The sequence below is a fragment of the Lolium rigidum genome, chromosome 7 (assembly GCF_022539505.1).
Source record: "Lolium rigidum isolate FL_2022 chromosome 7, APGP_CSIRO_Lrig_0.1, whole genome shotgun sequence".
NCBI classification, from domain to species: Eukaryota; Viridiplantae; Streptophyta; class Magnoliopsida; order Poales; family Poaceae; genus Lolium; species Lolium rigidum.
Window position 1 is genome coordinate 106,534,177 of NC_061514.1, and position 6,969 is coordinate 106,541,145.

The following is a 6,969-nucleotide window of genomic DNA, read 5'->3' on the forward strand; positions in this document are numbered from 1 at the left end:
ATTCAAGACATTCTACCAATTACTACATGTAGCATTTTCTGTTTCCAACCATATAACAATATAACGAAGAGGAAACTTCGCCATGAATATTATGAGCTAAGAACACATATGTTCATACGAACCAGCGGAGCGTGTCTCTCTCCCACACAAGGATGAACTTATTCAGAGAACGAAGATAACAAAACAAAAATAAAAGCACACACAGACGCTCCAAGTAAAGTACATAAGATGTGACCGAATAAAAATATAGTTTCAAGAGAAGGAACCTGATACTTTGTCGATGAAGAAGGGGATGCCTTGGGCATCCCCAAGCTTAGATGCTTGAGTCTTCTTGAAATATGCAGGGGTGAACCACGGGGGCATCCCCAAGCTTAGAGCTTTCACTCCTCCTGATCATAGTATATCATACTCCTCTCTTGACCCTTGAAAACTTCCTTCACACCAAACTTCAAGCAAACTCATTAGAGGGTTAGTGCATAATCAAAATTCATATGTTCAGAGGTGACACAATCATTCTTAACACTTCTGGACATTCCACAAAACTTCTCAAAGTTAATGGAACAAAGAAACTCATTCAACTTAACAAAAGCGGCAATGCAAAATAAAAGGCAGAATCTGTCAAAAACAGAACAGTTCGTAAAGACGAATTTTAAAATGGCACCAGACTTGCTCAAACGGAAAAACTCAAAACTAATGAAAGTTGCGTACATATCTGAGGATCACGCTCGTAAATTGGCAGATTTTTTCGAATTTTCTACAGAGACTTATGCCAGAATTTGTGGCAGACAGCAATGCTGTTTCTGCGCAGCGATCCCAAATATAATATCAACTTTAACATAGAAACTTTACTTGGCACAAAAACATGATAAGGAGATGTTGCTACAGTAGTAAACAACTTTCAAGACTCAACAAAACAAAAATTGCTGTAGTAAAATAAACACATGGGTTATCTCCCAAGAAGTTCTTTCTTTAAAGCCATTAAGATGGGCTCAACAGTTTTAATGATGCACTCGCAAGAAATAGTAGTTGAAGCAAAAGAGAGCATCAAGAGGCAAATTCAAAACACATTTAAATCTAACATGCTTCCTATGCATAGGAATCTTGTAAATAAACAAGTTCATGAAGAGTATAGTGGCAAGCATAGGAAGATAAAACAAGTGTAGCTTCAAAAATTTCAGCACATAGAGAGGTGTTTTAGTAACATGAAAATTTTTACAACCATATTTTCCTCTCTCATAATAACTTTCAGTAGCAACATGAGCAAACTCAACAATATAACTATCACATAAAGCATTCTTATCATGAGTCTCATGCATAAAATTATTACTCTCCACATAAGCATAATCAATTTTATTAGTTGTAGTGGGAGCAAATTCAACAAAGTAGCTATCATTATTATTCTCATCATCAAATATAGGAGGCATAGTATCATCAAAGTAAGTTTTCTCCTCAATGCTTGGGGGACTAAAAATATCATGCTCATCAAAGCCAGCTTCCCCAAGCTTAGAATTTTCCATAGCATTAGCAACAATAGTGTTCAAAGCATTCATATTAATATGTTCCATGGGTTTTTTAATTTTCGCATCAAACCATCCATGTCTTAAATCAGGAAAAAGAATAAAAAGGTCATTGTTGTCCATTATGCCTAACTAGTGTAAACAAGAAACCAAATGTCGCAATTGCAGAGTCTAAAGGAAATAGCTTCGAGCACACACACAATGGCGCCGTGAAAAGTATCTAGTACTCGGAACCGGAGTATGAGTGCCTTTTACCTTTCCTCCCTGACAACGGCGCCGAGAAAAGTGCTTGATGTCTACGGGTGCTTCTATTCTTGTAGACAGTGTTGGGCCTCCAAGAGCAGAGGTTTGTAGAACAACAGCAAGTTTCCCTTAAGTGGATTACCCAAGGTTTATCGAACTCAGGGAGGAAGAGGTCAAAGATATCCCTCTCATGCAACCCTGCAACCACAAAGCAAGAAGTCTCTTGTGTCCCCAACACACCTAATAGGTGTACTAGTTTGGCGAAGAGATAGTGAAATACAAGTGGTATGAATAAGTATGAGCAGTAGTACGGCGCCAGAAAAGTGCTTGCTGGCGTGCAGTTGATGGTAGTAATATTGCGGGAAGTAAACATGCAGTAGTAACGCAGTAAAACAGTAAACAAGCAGCGATAGCAGTATTTAGGAACAAGGCCTAGGGATTAGACTTTCACTAGTGGACACTCTCAACATTGATCACATAACAGAATAGATAAATGCATACTCTACACTCTTGTTGGATGATGAACACATTGCGTAGGATTACACGAACCCTCAATGCCGGAGTTAACAAGCTCCACAATTCAATGTTCATATTTAAATAACCTTAGAGTGCATGAAAGATCGAAACGACTAAACCAAGTACTAACATAGCATGCACACTCGTCACCTTCATGCTTATGTAGGAGGAATAATACACATCAATACTATCATAGCAATAGTTAACTTCGTAATCTACAAGAGATCATGATCATAGCATAAACCAAGTACTAACACGAGTGCACACACTCGTCACCATTACACCGTGTAGGAGGAATAAAACTACTTTAATAACATTGCTAGAGTAGCACATAGATAAATTGTGATACAAAACACATTGCAATCATAAAGAGATATAAATAAGCACTTCACTATGCCATTCATAACAGTGAATAAGTATTCTCGTGAAATATAGCCTAAGAGACCCACACGGTGCACACACTCGTCACCTTTACACACGTGGGACAAGGAGTCTCCGGAGATCACATAAGTAAAACTCACTTGACTAGCATAATGACATCTAGATTACAAGCATCATCATATGAATCTCAATCATGTAAGGCAGCTCATGAGATTATTGTATTGAAGTACATAGGAGAGAGATGAACCACATAGCTACCGGCACGGCCCCGAGCCTCAATGGAGAACTACTCCCTCTTCATGGGAGCAACAGCGGTGATGAAGATGGCGGTGGAGATGGCAGCGGTGTCGATGGAGAAGCCTTCCGGGGGCACTTCCCCGTCCGGCAGGGTGCCGGAACAGAGACTCCTGTCCCCCAGATCTTGGCTTCACGATGGCGGCGGCTCTGGAAGGTTTTCCGTACCGTGGCTTATTCCGTAAGGGTTTTCGACGCAGGGGCTTTATATAGGCGAAAGGGCAGCCTCGGAGGGGGCCTGGGGCCACCACACCATAGGCTGGCGCGGCCAGGGCCCAGGCCGCGCCACCCTATCATCCGGGCCCACGGGGCCCTCCTCTCGGCGGTTCTCGGGTGTTCGGATGCTTCCGGGCAAAATAGGAACCCGGGCGTTGATTTCGTCCAATTCCGAGAATATTTCGTTACTAGGATTTCTCGAAACTAAAAACAGCAGAAAACAGGAACTGGCACTTCGGCATCTTGTTAATAGGTTAGTTCCAGAAAATGCACGAATATGATATAAAGTGTGCATAAAACATGTAGATATCATCAATAATATGGCATGGAACATAAGAAATTATCGATACGTCGGAGACGTATCAGCAACTTAATCAAATGTGTTTTCATTCGAGAGAACTTGTCAAAATTAAAGTTAATTAATTTATCACGATAATTATATAATTAATTAATGAATCTCAGGGATATATTATACAACATGATCGATATAGGCCATGTATATATTAATTGGTGTTAATCTACGGTTTGCTAGCTAGTCGCTATATATAGAGCATGTTTTTATTAGATCGGTTTATAGCTAGTATAGTTTAGGGTTATGTGTTTTCATTAAGTAGGGTTGATTAGCTATGTTTAGTTACATATATATGGTTTAGGGTTAATGCATGGCACATTTAATTTAATTAGAGGACCGCGAAGCACCCCGGCCTCGCTTGATGCACAATTAAGTGTCGTTGGCCTATATATAGGGTTTAATTAGGGTTTAGGGTTAGGGTTAGGGTTTAGGGTCTAGGGTTTAGTGTTTAGGGTGTTTAGGGTTTAGGGATTAGGGATTAGGGTTTCATGGTTGTATAAGGTTTAGGGATCATCGATCGAGTGCGCACACACATTATTAGAGGCACCCGCGCCTTTGCGCATAAAGTGCATGCGTATAGTTTAGGGTTATTTGTTTTAATTAAGTAGGGTTTGATCAGCTAGGGTTAGTTACATATATATGGTTTAGGGTTAATGCATGGCACATTACATATAGTTTAAATCTCAAGAATGTTTATACATGATAGGCCATATGTGCAAAGGAATTTTTCCCCGTGAACTTGTCAAAATTCAAGTTTATCGATGCCAATGGAAACTAGTCCAAAAATTACATAGAGGACCAAAAGTACTAGACAATAACTAATAGAACTCTGCAACTTTACAAAAAGGACCCCAAAACATATAGAAGAAAATCAATCGAGTCCTTCTCGACCGCACATCGGATCTCTCGCTCCGCATCCTTTCCAGACAACTCCGTCGCCGGGGACGCACCACTTGGGACGGTGTCGCCGGTAGTCGCCGAGACGAAGGAGAAGAAGGGCCTCGACAACGGCATATTGGCTCCGAGAAGGGCCGCCGAAAGGCCAAGATGTGCACGGGCAAGACGGATGACGCCGTCGTATGCCCCGAGCTTGTGAACTTTAGCGACTTGACTTCCCCATTGGCCATATCTCGAAGCACCGACCAAAGCAAGCCTCACCGTTAGCGCCATCACATTGATGGCACCGGATCGGGGTTTGGCCGGCAAGATCCGCCGGATTCACCATAGGCCGGATCCGAAGCCGATGACGAGATCCCCGACTCCATTGCGCCATTCTGCTCATGGGAAACACTCGGATCTAAGCTTACAACAACACTAACTCCCTCGGATCCAAATTAGCTGACTCAACTTTGCTTATCTAAATATGGATGTATCCACACATGTTTTTACTCTAGATACATACACGTCTAAGGAAAGTTGAATCAATTAATTTAGTTCGGAGGGTGTACAATATACGAGAGAAGTCGGCCTCGTCTCCGGCCGGCGAGGCCGCCGGAGAGAAGGGGGAGAGGAGCCGGGGAGTGGGAGAGACTCGAGAGAGAAAGAGAAGAGGAAAAAATGAGAGCTCCCCGGGGAAGAACATTATTTTTGTCGTTCGCTCGTAGCTTGAAACTGAAAATTTCGGCCGCGCGCCAAATCATCCCGCCGCATCCATTCGAAAATCCCGTGACCAGTTTTACCCTTTTAACCCGGGTCCGGAAGCTACAACCCACCGACCATGGAGGGCTCATTCGGTAACAATGAAATATCTTGCCTAGATCCCGAACCCTCCCCACAGGCCCACACCCACCCACCAACCATTTGCCCCATTAGCTCAAAAATACTCTCACACGCCAAAGCTCTGACTCTCTACAGTACTAGATCTGCTTTGCCGCCGGCATACTCCTCCACAGCGTAGCCTTGATCGTGTTGGCTGTCCACCCACCTGATCCGCTCCCCCGCCGCCCTCGTCACCGACGGATCCGCTTCACCGCCGACCTCGCCACCGACGGATCTGCTTCACCGCCGACCTCGCCACCGACTACCTCGCCGCAGCGGCTGTATCAACTTCACCGAATACCTTGCCAGCCAACCAGATCTGCTTCACTAACGCCCGCTTCTACTGAAACAGGGTCGATTCATCGTCTCCCGCGTTCGCCGCCGCTGGAATGCAAGTTGCCGCCCCCGTCCACCCCGCCGCAGCTTGGTTAGTACGCTTGCCCGTTAGATCGCGGTGTTTCTTTAGCCATGTTTTGTGTAGTTATTTGCATATCTCATATGCCGTTAACTTTCTTGATGTGTTGCTTCGCATGAAGTTTGTTTAAATATTGTACAGTACAAAAGCATTATCCGGTCGCTACCATCCTGTTCATTCTACTGACACCTGTGTGCATCCACATATTTATAGCCTTGTACCCATTCATTTGCTGCCAACTGTTTTTGTCTCGCATGCTATTGTCGCACTCGCTTTTATAGTCGTGCTATGGGCATTTCCAATCTGCTTGTGTTCTTATACCACGTCATTAGCTCACCGCTAGCTGTTTTCTCGTGTCTGCTATTCTCACACTGCTTTTATAATCATGCTATGTGCATTTCCAATCTGCTTGCTCTTATACCTCGTCTTTAGCTTATATAGTTATTGCTGCGTGCATGTCTGGTCTTTGTATTATCGTAGACTGACTTGTCAATGTTATTTTTTCTAGGGATTGATCATGCGAACCACTTATTGGAACATCCAACATTAACAGCGGGGACGCTAGGTAAGGTTGGAATCTGAGTTTGTGGTTGGTAATTTTGGCAGTTTACTTCCATTATTATCTATAACCTATATGCAGTGTTCCTTATGCAAGAGATTAACACTTGGAACCCTGCCATAGCAATGCCATTCATGCTTTACTATGTTTCTGCCTATTTGATATGCTTGTCTTGGAGAAACTGCGAGGGTGATTTGAACCTGACATTTGGTCATTCTTAATGCCAGTTTACTTTATGTGTAAAACCTTGGCATTACCCTACTCTAAATCTGAATGTCTGAAATTCGTATCTCATGCAAAGCAACATCTAGTTGGTTTTAATCTGATATCTGGTAAATATTGGCTTATTCATTTGGCAGCTCAAGTTTTTTGTTATTTGAAACCAGGTTACTTGGTCTTAAATGTGATATCTAAACACAGATTAAGGACAATGGAGCAGGAGGATTAGCATTTCACTTGATGGCTGAACCTAAAATGACGAGCATGTTGACCACGACTAGTGCACGCAAGAGAAAGGACTCGCAGACGAGCCAGTATGTGCTTAGTACATGCATCTTATCTTATCTTGTGCTTATTTTTGCTACATGCTCGTTATCCGATCTCTACATTGCGTAATACATGTTTGAATAGTTAATTGTTGTAACTATGTTTGCAATGTTACCGAATGCGGTTTTAATGAAGCGAGTCATCATTAGAAGATAGTCGCCAAAAAAGGATC